Raw genomic sequence first — 14,684 nt, 5'->3', positions numbered from 1 at the left:
GAGGCAGACTCCTCTCCCCCGTAAATCTGCTTTGGTTAACTCAGTACTGAGCCTGGGGTGATCAGCTCTCCTGGGGAGTCTGGGGCTGAGCGGTTTCTGGTATGTTCAGTTCACAGACCTGGGCACCCAGGGACAAGGTGTCACCCTACTGGACCCAGGAGAGACAGCGACAGGGGTGAGTTTCCTCTACAATGACCAATTTCCCCTTTTTAAAGGTCCAGTATGAACCTGAGAAAAAAAGGGAACAGTCCCTTTGGTCCTCACGCCTAGCTGTGTTCTCCAAATTGAGCTGTATGAGAAATAAATGTGACGTTTGGATGTTTGAGGGGTGTTATCTTTTAAACCTTTCTGAAACCCGCTGTTAATTCTGGGTCCACCGTTTATAAAATAGCACCATTTTATGGCAAAAATTAAAATGTACTGACCCTAGCTTTAGGGAAAGCTGAGGCTACCTGGGGACAGGGTGGGAGGGACGAAGCAGAGCAAAGGTCAGCAGAACTGGGTCAGCGGAACTGGCCTGGTCCTCAAGACCAACAATACAAATCTTGGTGACCCCACAGACTGCATGAGGGCCAAGACAGACACAGGAGGGACCCTTCAGTGGATGGATAGGGACCTCTAAGCCCTGCAGTCACAGAGGTCACAGTGTGTCATTCACAGACTCAGCTGCTCTGTTGTATTTGAGCAAAACCCAAAGCATGGGGGAGACCTGGCTGGTGAGTGAGATGGGAAGTCCCCACACCAAGTCCACACCAGCTTGGGCAGCGCCATCAGGGAAACAGAGCTGGGAGCCTGTGCGAGTGCTCCAAACTCACCTGTGTCCTAGGCAGAGAGCAATAGTGTCCAGGCAAGGTGGGGGAGGGGCACACCTTGGGCACATCCTGCTCAGCAAGGCCAGCAAGAATCAAGGACAACAGTGTGCACCCTGGCGGCACGGCTGGGGGAAGCAGGGGATGTGCTGAGAGAGGAAATTGTATTTGTGGGTGTGTCGATGTTTTCTCTTCACTTTTCTCTCCTCTTCCCCAAACCTCCTCTGCATCCAGGTATGTGTTAGTGATTGGCTTACATTACCTCCATGTTGTGGGGTGGGAGATGGGGCAGGAAGGAAGTTCCTAAGTTCTTTAAATTCCTGATTTCTAGCAGCAACCGCAGCTGAGAGAAGACTTCAGTCTGAGTCAAAACAGCCAACCCTGCATGGGAGGGGCGTGTCGGACTCAGTCTGCTTGGTGGGAGAGCAGGGGAGAGCAACGAGGGGCAGGAAGATGAGGAAAATATAGAGATCCACATGTCCACAGCCTTCAGTACCTAAATCACCCCAAGTCCATGGGAAGGAAGAGTGGCCAGGCTTGTCTGTCCTCGTTCGGGACCCTACATGGCCTCACAAATGTCCACAGCAAAGCAGTCCTAAGAGACCAGGGAAATTTTCCCTAAAGGAACAGCCCAGCTAAGGGAAGGATCCCAGCTGCCTATGCAGCTCTTGACCCAAGATCTCCCTGCAGATGTTGTGCTGTGGAACATTCTGGAACCACTAGAATACTCTGGAATGTTCTGGTATAATTCAGGGAAGAAATTGATGCAAATTAACTAAGGTTATCATCGCATAGGAGCTGCGAGGGTCCCACCGAGATCTCTGTGGTGTGTGTTGGTTCCAGAGACACCATTTGCTCGGGGCTTCTCATTACAAGCCGTCTACCTTCGGCCCCGGGCTTCTGCTGATCATGGCTGCTGGCTGAGCTCACTCGTAGGGCCCAGCTTGAAACTTTGTCTCTGCTGTTTAATGAAAGTGAGAGAACAGAAAGAGCTTGACCATAAATAGTCTGCCTTTATGGTACCAGCTCCAAGCCAGAGTATATCATCATTTGAAGGCAGCCTAGAAAACTGAAATAAACTTCAAAGCCCAAAGAGAAATAAAAGAAGGGCCCATAGAATATTCTTCAAATGAAATTAACTGACCAGCAGATGCTTTGAGGCTGTCAGACTCCTCAGCTGAAATGGGAGTGAGCACACAGTGCAGAGAGCCTGCACAGCCTGGCTGCTCACTGTCAATTTCTTTGGGTTCTCAAATAAGAATCCTTGAGATGCTTTGCCACATAGCAGATTCAATTTTTTTCACTTAATTTTCATCTCTCCTACATAGTTTTTATTTTGCAAAAGTGAAGATGCCATTTTCTTTAAGGGAAAATCACCATATAAAGAAACACAGAAAGCGTAAAAAGAAGGTAAAAGAAGAATCACATAATCATAAAGCCACAGAATTTCTTACTGTCTAACTTTCACACACACATTGATTAAAAGCGTCTCTGAGATATTTCACATACCATCTACATTAGGGCTTTGTCACAAAATAGTCTTTTTGTTTTTTTTCCCTCATGACTGCTACCTTGGCATTATGATTTGGATCCTTAGTGTCCCGTTAGGCAATGCAGCAGTGTTCAGAGATGAAAAGATTGGATCATGAGAGGTGACCTCATCAGTAGATTAATCCATTTGAAGAATTAATAATGTGGAGGAACTACTAGGTGGCAACTGCAGGCAGGTAGGGCATGGCTGAAGGAAGTAGGTCACAGGGGGTGTGCCTTTGGACTCTATCATGTCCCCGACTCCACATGTCCACTCCCTCTCTTTATCTTCCTCCTGTCTGCCATGAATGAGCAACTCTCCTCTGCCACACTCTTCCTCCACCAGGTTCTCCCTCACCTGAGGCTCAGAGCAATGTCGCCAGCTGACCATGCACTGAGACCTCTCAAACTATAAGCTCAAAATAAATCTTTCCTGCTCTAAATTGTTCTTTTCAGACATTTTGGTCACAGTAATGAAATGTTGACTAACAAATATGGTTTCCAGCTGCCTGGCTGCCATGTGGAATTCAGACTCAAGACTACCACATCAGCTTTACCTGAATTTTCAGTCAGTTGCTTGTCCAGTGGCATTGAATTGTCCAAGTCCCCATATCATTGAATTGTCCAAGTCCCCAGGACTAAGACCATGGGCACTGGTCATGCCTTTGGTCTTAGTCCTGTCTCTCCCTTCCTTAAAATAAACACATGTCTCTAGAATGTATTCTTTCTCTCCTGGTTTCTGAAGAGTCTTGACTAACACATGCCCCCACCTCCCTCATACTGCCAATTTCTCTCTTGTATGCCTTATTCCATGCCTTCGGTCATGCCCTTGGTTCATGTCCTTGGTTCATGTCCCTTGGTTCATGACCTTGGTAATGCCCTTTATTCACACCTTGGTTCATGACCTTAGTCATGTCCTTAGTTAATGACCTTGGCTCATGCCCTTGGTCATATCTTTGGCCAAGCCCTATGTTCATGTCCTTTGTCATGTCCATGGTTCATGTCCATGGTTCATTCCCTTGGTCTTCTCCTTGAAATGCTTTGGTTCATGCCTTTGGTTATGTCCTTGGTACGTGTCCTTAGCTAATGTGCCTGGTCATGCCCTTGGTCAACACTCTTGATGGTGTCCCTGGTCCATGCCCTGGGTTCTTGCTCTTGGTCATGCCCTTGGTCTTAGTCCTCACTCTCCCTTCCAGCTCCGTCTTGCCCCGGCTCCTCTCAACCATCACGTTTCTAGAAAGCTCCACATGGCCATGCAGAAGGGTATACAGTCCTCCGTGGTGATGCCCACACCCTTAGCCGCTCTCCATTCAGCACTCTATCGGAACATAATGACCTCCTTTATGGGGCCTGCCAGAGCAGGAGCTGCATCTTATTCAGCTGAATGAATAAATAAATGGATGAGTCCTAACATATTATTACTGAGGAGGACAAACAGAATAATCTTGAACAAAAGGAGCTTTATAGAATTATCATGTAAATCACTATAGACTAGAATAAATGCTTGGTAATTTAGGAGGAAACAAGGATTTTCTGAGCTTCTGGCAAAGCTTTTTCCCAAGTAAATCATTTCATGCACAGCTTTTGCAAGCGTGTCTTCTGCTGGTCATAATTATGCGTCTCCCACCCCCCACTGTTTTGAATTACTTTGTGCTAACACCAAAATTGTTCCACCGAGAGTCGGATTTATTTGCCGAAATGTGATGAGGAGAGTGGGATAAGAGACATATTTCACATGCGGCGCCCGTTACCAGCACAGCTGTACTTCTGAGAAATATATTTTAGTTCTTTTGCTCCATTTCTTTTGTAATTTAATAACTGAAGTACAATGCTCATGAAAGCCGGGAATGTGTTGGAAGGTCAGAGAGGAAACACGCACGTGGTACCGTTAGGAGAGACGAGGGAGTTAAGATAACAGGGGAAAGTGATCACTTAGGATCCTTCTGGCCAGCAGTTTGTGGCTAAATGTCTGTTTCAGCTAAAGACTAAAGGCTGGCATATTGCCACTAAAAGATGAGGCAATTAACAAATCAATGAATAAAATTCCTTTTGTGCCTCTATTGTAGATGTATTATTTGTTGAAAACGTATTTCATTTAAGGCCAATAGAGTGATATTTTCACATCAATGTATAAAAGCAACGGTGGCAGCTCATTCTGCTCTTTGACAGATCTACACAATGCCTTTCTCACCTAGCACAGAGCCTTGCACGCCACACTTGTATCCAAACGCCTCCTATAGTATCTTCTTCATGTGCATAAATAGCTTTATGTCAAAAAGCAACATCCATCGAGACACCACATATCTGAACAGATCCCTAATGGCAGGTTAACTGATTTTCCTCCCTGTGGGGCAGGAATAGTGGTCTTTACTAGATATTGCATCTTTAGAAGGATACAGATAATTTCTCCATGGTTTCCAGGGAATATAGCATTTATCCACACCAGCATTCTGGATAACACACACAAGGTCCCAGCTGAACTTTTAAATCAGCACTTTTGGGAGCACGAAGTCTGTTTCAGTTTCACAGTTGCATCTGATGTTATCTAGCCATCAGATCCTGTGACAAAGCAAAGAGCACATCCAGAGCTGGCCTCAAGCAAGGCACTGACCTCCCATACGCCCCTCTGCAGGAGGTGGGTCAAAATCTCTTTGGAAGATCAACATGGAAATGATACACAAGACATTCAAGTAATTGGAATAGGCATAGAAGAGACGATAGAAAACAGTAGAGTGTTTTTAGTGGATATGGTGAACCCCCTTCTTATTGGTTCAGGATCCTGGCTGAACCTTCAAACTGAGAAGCCCCTCACCATCTGAAGTATATGGATACACATTCCTTTAGACCTGCTCAAAGTTTGAATCAAGCTGTGTGTCCAGACAATCTGTGCAGTTTACATGCAATATGCAACTTGTGTCTACATGGCTATATTTTTATATTATGTATGTCTATGTTATATATTTATATTATATATGTCTATACACATATGCATATAAGAATGAAGGAGTTCACTAAAGAGAATGAGCCAAAACAAGATAAGCCAGACCACGGGGTGATTGCCATGAATCATCCCTGTCGGGGGAGGGGAGGAGAGTGCTTGCCTACCCCTCAGGCTAAGGAAAGGAGGTTCTGGGAGGAGAGAGCAGAAGGGGAAAGATGGACATTTACATCTGCTACCCTACCCACGGAGCCATGTGAGAGGGAGCTCTGGGGAGAGTCAGAAGTGTATCCCCAGGAATTTGGGGTGTTTGGAAGCAGAAGCTGTTGCCCACTTCTCTCCTGGAGAGTTCTGAAGAAGAGAGGCTGACTCTGAACAGGGCTCAGAACAGGCCATTTGGACCCAGCCATCAATTCTGCAGCCAAGTGGAGTGAGGTCTCAGCATGGGGTCGCTGGGAACACCCCTGGAAGCCAAATCAGAGGAGGGTTACAAAAGCTCCACCCCCGCCCCCCCCCCCAGCTCACTGGTCTATGTGCAGAGTTCTCTGTGAAGCCACCCAAACAGCACACAGCTGTTCCCAAGGGAGCGCTGCCTCTGGGGACCAGCCACAAGCAGAGGGGGCAGGGGCACTGTAATGGCATCTCAGCACAGTAGACAGGGCCCTTTCCTCCAGGGCGCCTTCTCCTAGCCCTGCCCTGGAGAGGTGGGGAGAGGACATGAGGCCCGCGCTGGGAGGAGGGCAGCTTTGGCCTGAGGGGAGGTTGAAGCTTTAATCCATCTTGGCAGGGGAACCCTTCTCCAAAATGAGCCAGCGCACCAGGGCAGCTTGGGACCTTCTCAAAATGTCTTCAAAAAGCAGGAAGAGAAATCCAACGGAGCAAGAGTGCAAATATGAGCGGGAGAAAAATCAAGCCATTTGTATGCTTTAGAGTTCGGGGGTGGGGGGGGCACGACAAACCAGTTACATGCCGTTCTCCTGCTACAGCAGCCGCGGAATAACAGGGCCGCACTCTATTGCACAAGCCAGATACTCTTTATAATGGTCAAAAAACGAGGCGCGGTGGGTGGGGAAGGAGAGAAGTCTCCCTCAGCTCAGTCCCCGGCTATTTGTGACCATCTCATTCATTTCAGTGAAACCTAACTCAGCTGCCCAAATTATCATCTCACAGAGGGACAAAGCCACATGGAACACAACCAGATTAAGTCAACCCCGATGTCCACCAAGCCTGTGTTTATGAGTCTTGCCGCGTTACTATTCCTCTTAAACACTCAAACATGCAATCCATGGGTTCCTTACTTTTTGTCCTCAGCGTTTTCCTGTACAAGCCTCTTTCTCTAGCATAAGAATTTCCCCATCAGTGGAAATTATACCTGTCCTTTACTATGCGGGCTGTTATCATACAAAAGCATTTCTCTAATGTGGAGAGAAGGACAACTTTTGATGTGAAAGGAGCCTTAGATTTCCCCAGAAGTCAGACTTTGAAAATACGGTCTTCGGGATTTGGAGAACAGCGCGGGGCTGACTCTGAACCTCGGCTTCCACCGCCAAACAGCCATGAAATCCGAAAGGAAAATAGGTAAAACCACACTGAATTCATGCCTTCAGCAGGACCAGGTGACAAAAAGGGCTCAACATTGGAGTTGCCTGAAGGTAGAGGAAGAAGCAACAGATTCCGCAGCTTCCACCACCGCTCCCTGCTCCTCAGAGCCGAAAGAGGAGGGAGGGCCAAGCTACGAAAAAGACCAGAGAGCAGAGAGCAGAAAGGAAGCCAAGTCCAAACTACCTCGCCCATGATGGGAAGGGCTCCAAACACCAGTGTCATGATTTGGGTCTGAGGCATCCTCCGAAAGCGCCTGGGTTGATGCAGGAACATGGAGGTGGAATGGTTGGACAGTCCATCCCAGTGTGAATGGACTGACTGGAGGGCACTGTAGGCAGGTGGGATGTAGCTAGAGGAGGTGGGTCACTGGGGGAGTGCCCTGGGAGGGTGCCCCTTCCCCATTCCCCTCTCCGCTCCCCCACCACATAAAGTGAACAGTGCTTCTCCACCCTAGCCTTCCACCATGATGTCCTGCCTCACCTTGGGCTCAGAACAATGGAGTCGGCCCTCCATGGACTGACCTTCTGAAACCATGAGCCAAAATAGGCTTTTCCACCTCCAAGGTGTTTGGGGTGAGTGTTTTGGTCACAGAAATGCAGAACTGACGAACACAACCAGTCAGGAGCTGAAGCCTTGTAGTAGGGAAGGCACTGGAAAGTGGGTAGGACCAGAAGGTGTTGCTGGAGGGGGAGAATCAAGCCTGATGCTCAGTGTTCTTGGGGACTGGTTCCCTCATAGGCATTGAACTCCAAGGACGCTGAATTTTCTTATAGAACATGAATGGTGTTTGCATATAACTTATGCACATCCTCATGTGTACTTGAGTCATCTTTAGATTATTTAAAATACCTAATACACTTTAAGTGCTAGGCAAACAGTTGTCATCTGTACTATTTAGGGGATAATGACAAGGAAAAAATATTCAGTACACATGCAGTATTTCTTTGTGACTATCCTTGATCCATGGTTGGTTGAATCCATGGATGTAGAACCCACAGATATGGAGAGGCACTGGCCTGAAGAAAAGCTGTGGCACCCTCAGAAATGAGCAGCAAAGGAGGAAAATAAGGATCCTGCTGAAACACCAGAGGAGACTTGAACAAATGTTCTTGATTTGGTGTCTCGATGTGATCAAGCTGTCTGTTCACCCCACGTTAATTTATAATGGTAATGCAAGCCCAATAAAAATTCTAAGAACTCATTTATAGAGATAGACAAATTAGAAAATCACACACAAGAATAGCCAGGAAAACAATAAAAAGAGCTCAAGGCAGCAGACGCGCCCCACCAGACATTAAGACAACGCAAATCCTCCACAATTAAGCCAGATTGGCACTGGCCCCCAAAGAGACTGACACATCAAAGGGACAGAACAAAATGTCAAGGAAAAGATGAAAAACAGGAAATATCTATTTGGAAAAAGATAAAAGTAGGTCCACTCATCAAACTATAAAAGCGAACGCCAAATGGATCAGGGATATAAAAAAATAAATAAAGTATTCATAATGGAAGAAAATAGGCATGACTTCTCTGATAACCTGGTATACAGTAAAAGTCTAACTCTCACTTCAAGATCAATGCATTAAAATAAAAGATCGATACATTTAACTGTATGAAATTAAAATTCTTAAAGTTTGCATAACCTAAGTGAACTATGAGCACTTTTTAAAAAAGGACAAAATGGAAGTGAGTGTTTGCAATATATATTGCAAGTAAGAGGCTTAATGTTGCATCTATTTATGGGAAAGGGGAAGTAAAAAAATGTGGAGATGGGTTGGAATAGGAAGCATTAGTGTCGAACTCACGTTTTTAAAAATATGTGCATGTATACACTTATACAACCTTACATGCACCTAAATATATGCACATGTGTGTATGTATGTGTGTGTGTTTGCAAAATCAAGGATCAAAATATCAAAAGTCTTTCAGAAAAATGGGCAAAGACATGAAAAAAACTATTTATAAAAAGACTGATACAAATGGCCCAGAACCATACAAAAGATGTTCAGTTTCACTCATAAGAGAAGCGCAAATTAAACATTTGTTGAGACAGCATTTCCCAGCATTAGGCTGTCAGAAACACAAAATCCTTACGGCACCTCTGTTGCCAAGATGTGGGAGCAGCATTCTTCTGCTCTTTTGATGGAAATGCACACTGGCACAAAGCCTTCGGGAAGAGAGGTAAGTAATATCAAAAATCCTCACATGCAGCCTAGGAGTCCCACTTAGCCCAAAAACATTCCACCAAAATGGAAGTTCATATGCACAAGATCATTCCTTACAGCATCATTTCAAAACATAGGAAATTACCAAAAGATCCAAACCAGGAGCTTCGCTGGATACACTATGTTATACTCACACAGTGGAGTACTATGCAGCTCTGGAAATAATGAGGATCTTATAGAGATAAGATCTATAAGCTGATGAGGAGAAATCCAGGGGATATTATGATAAAAAAAAACCAAGGACAAAGAAATTTATGTAATATGCCATTTTTTTATGTGCAAGAAAAAAGAGAAAATGAAAGACACAGATCTTATCATTATAAAGATAAAATGGGACACAACAAAGTTGATCCCTGCAGAGTGTGTCAGTGTGGGGGGATGGGATGAAAAGAATGGAGCAAAAAGTGACATCTCTGTGTATATGATTTTGTCTGGTTTGGACATTTGCATTTTTTTTCTTCTTTTTTAAGAGAGGGTCATGCTATGTTACCAGGTTGGCCTCCGGCCACCTTCCCAAGTAGCTGGGATCTCACGTGCGCCCAGATCACACCCAGATTGGTTTAACTTTCAAAAGGGTCCATAATCCAAATGTTCAAAAGATAAAATTAAGGCAGGAAGATTGGGAAGGTGGGAAGTCCAAAATGAAAAGCAGATGAACAAAAGATCCTCGTGTTATTTCAAATGAATGAAGCACAGTGAAAAGAGGAAGAAGAAAGACCTGATCCAAGTAACAAACGAACACAGCATTTGGCCCTTTGCTCCTGGTCTTGGGTCGTGCTGGAGAGAAACGGGGGTGCAGAGAAGAATTGGGGGGGAAATCCCATTTTGGTAGGTTTCATGATTACAGAGGTGTGGGGAAAAGAGTTTCAACACTATTTAAAATGTATTACAGGAATGAGCAGCAACATGTGTGGATGATTTTAGAAGTCAGGGTCCTCACTGTGAAAGAAGGAACTTCCATGTATGAGGGAGAGGAGGTAAAAAAAAAATGGGATGGGTGGGAATAGGAAGCATTAGTGTCAAACTCACATTTTAAAAAATGCGTGCATGTATGCACATATGCAACCTTACATGCACCTAAATAGATGCACGGTATACACACTATGTGTGTGTGTGTATGTATATGTAAACACGCGTGCCTCTATGGGTTCCATCCAGTGAAAGAGCCAAGGACTCCCTTATATCAATGAGTACCTGCTTCACAGAGTTTGATCCCTAACAACATTCCCCACTAGAAGCAACCAGCTCATACAGTGGGCTAAGTCCAGGTCGGAGGCAGAGCAGGTGCAAGATGAGCCTGGGGTATTTTGTGATATCCAGGTCATAAAGAAAGGCTACAGAAAAAAAAAAAATGGTGGGAAGGTGGCGTCAGGGATCACCTGAACATGCTCCCTCTAGCCTGATATGGGCAATTTGAACACAAAAATAATTAAGGACATAATGAATTAGAATCCACTGGAAACAACTGAACGTGGCCATAGTGCGTAAATGAATGAATGAAGCAAGAAGAAAAGAGTGCTTCTGCTCAGAGCCGAGGCTGAGGGCAGACCAGCGAGGGACGTCTCTGAGCAGGAGAACCATCATCTTTCAACCTGAGCATGGACTGGATCATGCCAAGCCCTTGGAGTTCAGTCATCAATGGTGCTTTCTCCAGGGGACTTCTGACTAGGAGCAGGCTATCCACACAATTTTACCATGTCTCCCCACCAACTTTGCTGCTAGAAAGAACAATAGTCACTTATGACAGTGAGCAAGTTAGGCAGCCCTCTGATTGGGTGACAAAATATTAACACTCCCTCTGTGAACATTTCAGACCTGTGCCTGAGACCCCACCACCCATGGGGCACCCTGCCCGAGAACACAAAACCTAAAGAAACCTCAGACAAGCACAAAGTGAGAAGCATTCTATTTAAAAGTGAAGGGAACGGTATTCTTCAAAAAATTCAATGCCATAAAGGGCAGAGAAAAGCTATGGAATTGTTCCAGATTAAAGGAAACCAAAGAAACCAAACCAAACATGACAACTGGACGCTGAACTGGAAGGAAAATGTTGTCAAGGATTTTATTTTTAGGTCAACTGACAAAATTAGAATATGGACAGTGGATTAGTGAAAGGTACTGCATCAGTGTAAATGTAAATCAGAGATGTAGAAATGCACTCTGGTTGTAAAAGACACTCTGTACTCCATGTGAAATACGTGTGAAGTGTTTAATAGTGCACTAGAAAGCAATGATGGATATGTATGACGTATTCTCAAATGATTCACAGAAAAGTGTGTGTGTGCACCTCCATCCAGAGAGAGAGAGAGAGCTCTATGATTCAGCAAAGAGGCTAAAAGCAAGTAAATCTGGATGAAGAGTATAAGGATGTTTTTTGCACTACTTTTATTTTTGCGACATTTATAAATTTGAAGTTGCTGCAAAGAAAAACCTAACAGTAACAATGGCTTTCAGACTCCACTGTGTCCGGACCCTCCCTCCTGTCTACCCTGCAATTCAGCTGCCAGGCCAGAATGCCAAGATTCTTCACTTGGATCTAGTCTTACTAAACATCTTTTCCTGAGAATATCATTCCATTTCTATGGCTCCAAATACCACAAGCTGGATAGATAGGCAGACAGCTGGTCCTTAATACTTGACAGATGTGAGGACGTCATTTAGTCCTTGCTGTCCAGTAGCAGCATGACCTCGGTGGCTTTGGACATGGGCACTTTCTCTCATGCACCTGTGGTGGGCAGCCTTCAGCTGACCTGGGTCGGACGTTGCTGGACATGGCTCTAAGCTGCAGGTGAGGTGCAGCCTGCTCCCTGGGCCTCTCTTCCTCTGGAACACGGACTGGGAAGCATTCTCAAGGTGATGGCAGCAGCAGAAGAACAAATGTCAATATTTGGTGCCTCTGAAGGCCTAAGCTCAGACCTGGGTCCCTGGCGTTTCCACTCACAGTCATTTGGCCAAAGAAAATCACAGGATCAAGCCCAGAGTCAAGGGGCAGAAAAGGCCCTCCACCTGCCATTGTAAGGCCTGCAGAGACTTACGAGGCGCGGGGCCCCAGGGAGGGGTGAGACTGGAGCTCCCAGAAGTAAACCTGCACGAAAATGTGACCCTGTCTCACCCCACCCCTGGTGAGAGACATCACAACGGAAACAGCAGAAGCACACAGGTCCCCTGGGAAAGAGAGGGGGACATCAATGATGAGGGGGGGCAGTAAGGACAGCTGTCAGGGGGGGAAAGAGGGACAAACAGTCCACCTGGAAATGTGGACTGGGGGACTTTGAAAGGCCTCCTACCTCTGGACCAAAGGCCAGAAGCTCCACCTCTCTAAGGTCAGATCCCCCCCACACTCTGGTATTTCTGGGGAGCCTCAGGAGACTCTCGCTGCACTGGGGAGCTCCCCGGCTCCCTGCACCCCTTTCTCTTAACGCTGTTCTCCCACATTCCCTTCAGCAGGCGCAGTTGCTGCTGCGATGCCCGGAATCCAGAGCAGATGGTTTGGATGCTCAGCTGGGCCACAGCAATGCACGTCCTACCTGCCACAGGGAGACGCTGGGGACCAGGAGTAGGTGACGTCTTCCTTGCCAACTGGTAGCCTGCTCCCATACGTAGAGCCAACTCAGGCTTTGTTGCAAAAACTCTCTCACAGGGTAGGAGCAGAGTTGATGCCAGCAAAGTGCAGAGGAGCTGTCCCGAAAGAATCTCTGTGGGGATTCTTGTGAAGAATAACAAATCTGATCCAAAGGCGCTTACATTTTTACATGCATTTTTAAACTGCCTAGGAAAGCACGTTCTGAACCTAGAAAGAAGGAGGGTTGTGAGGCTCACAGTTCAAGTCCGGGCTCTGGGCCTGGGCTGTGCCACAGGCCTGCTCTGTCAACCCTCCCACAATGGCACCGTCCCTCTGTGGAGCGTGGCCCTCCCAGGCTCGTGGGGTTATGTCAGAGGAAACAAAGACAGTGCCAAGTTCCTGAGTCTTGACTAACTCACAGTAGGCACCAGATAAACGCAATGTTTTAAAAAATACCCAGCCCACGGGGTCACCACCACCCTTTGGGGTGTAGCTGTGTTTTCCTCTTTCTGGCTCATCTTCTATTGATACGTCACCTCATGATGACAAATCTATTGTCGAAAATTTTTAGCTGGCAACTCCAGTGATAGTGAGTATTTCCAGTTAATGGAGATCTTTAACTGTCCTGATAACTGGGGAAGAAGACATTAAAGAAGCAAATATGACATTATTTAAGTTTGTCCAATAAGCCCAATAGTTTATTTCAATAAAGTATCACAAGCACGGTGTTTTTCAGGAAAAAAAATCAATTTCTATTTTATTGCTATGCTATCTTCGATTTATTCCAGATAATTCCAAGTAAGGAATAATAATAGTCACAGTCAAATATCAACTAGTTTCTGTGCTGGGAGCTTCTACAGTAGCTCCCAAGGACTCTGTCTCCCACGTAATCCCACTTCCTTGTGGGGGCTGGACCAATAACTCACCCCTTAGGAGATGAGGCTGTGAAAGACTGACTTCCTTCCTGTACCCCTCACCCCTTCTTGCTATGATAAAACAAGCTGTCAGTTTGGGAATTCGAGGGTCAAGGAATCAAGGAGGATGAAGGCTCAGATCAACCGCCAGGGAGGAGGATCCCCGAGCTTGGGTCCCTTTAGCTGAGACCTGGACTATAACCCCCGGAGGGCTGGCAGTCCCTGAACCCAGCGAGGATTTTGTTAAGAGGTGGGGCCCTTGGTCAGGATCAGGTAAATCCATCAGGATGGAGTCCCAGGGTTGAATCTGGTGCCTTTATAGAAAGAGGGAGAGAGAGACAGAGGAGATATATGCGTTTGTGTCCGCCACCCCCAACTCTTGCCAGGGGATGCCTTGCACTGCCTCGACCCTTCCAGCAAGAAGGCCATCACTGTATGGACACTTGGACTGAGACCTCTAGAACTATGAGTCAGAATAAACCTTTTTTGTTTATTACATTAGCCTGCTTCAGCTATTTCATGACAGTGGCACCCAACAGAGTGGGACACTAACCTTCAGAATCCTCAAATTTTTGCAGAGTAAAAAAGCAGAAATCCCCTTTTGCTTGTATTCAGGACCTCTGGTTCCACCTTCTTCCTCTGCACTGCCTGAGTGATTGTCTGTGGTACCGATGCCTCGCACAGCCGTCTCAGCTTTCTATGGAAAAAGACTTCCTGGTATTTAGAATGTCAAAAGCACTTGAGCCAGCCTATCCACAGCCCCGGCTGGTGCCAAGGCTGAATAATTGCTCTTGGAATTTGCCCGACACTGTCACTTCAGATGAAGCCCTAGGCAGCTGCCACCAGCTCTGCTTTGCCTGTACTGCCTCACAGAGGTGGTCATTCAGGTTGCAAAATGGCCAGGCAGCACAGCCTGCCACCAGGAAGCTGCTTGACAAACCGCAGCCTCAGTGATTGTCCAGTTCTTACACGGGCAACCTGCCTCGGAAGCAGATGGACCAAGTGAACACGGGATGGAGGTCAGGAGTCAGCACAGAGCGTTTCAGCCCAGGGTCCCTTGGCATCTGGGAGCAAGCCACCATCTGCTGCACCAGGGTTCCAAGC

The sequence above is a fragment of the Callospermophilus lateralis genome, chromosome 5 (genome assembly GCF_048772815.1).
Source record: "Callospermophilus lateralis isolate mCalLat2 chromosome 5, mCalLat2.hap1, whole genome shotgun sequence".
Taxonomy (NCBI): domain Eukaryota; kingdom Metazoa; phylum Chordata; class Mammalia; order Rodentia; family Sciuridae; genus Callospermophilus; species Callospermophilus lateralis.
This window is presented reverse-complemented; position numbering follows the sequence as displayed.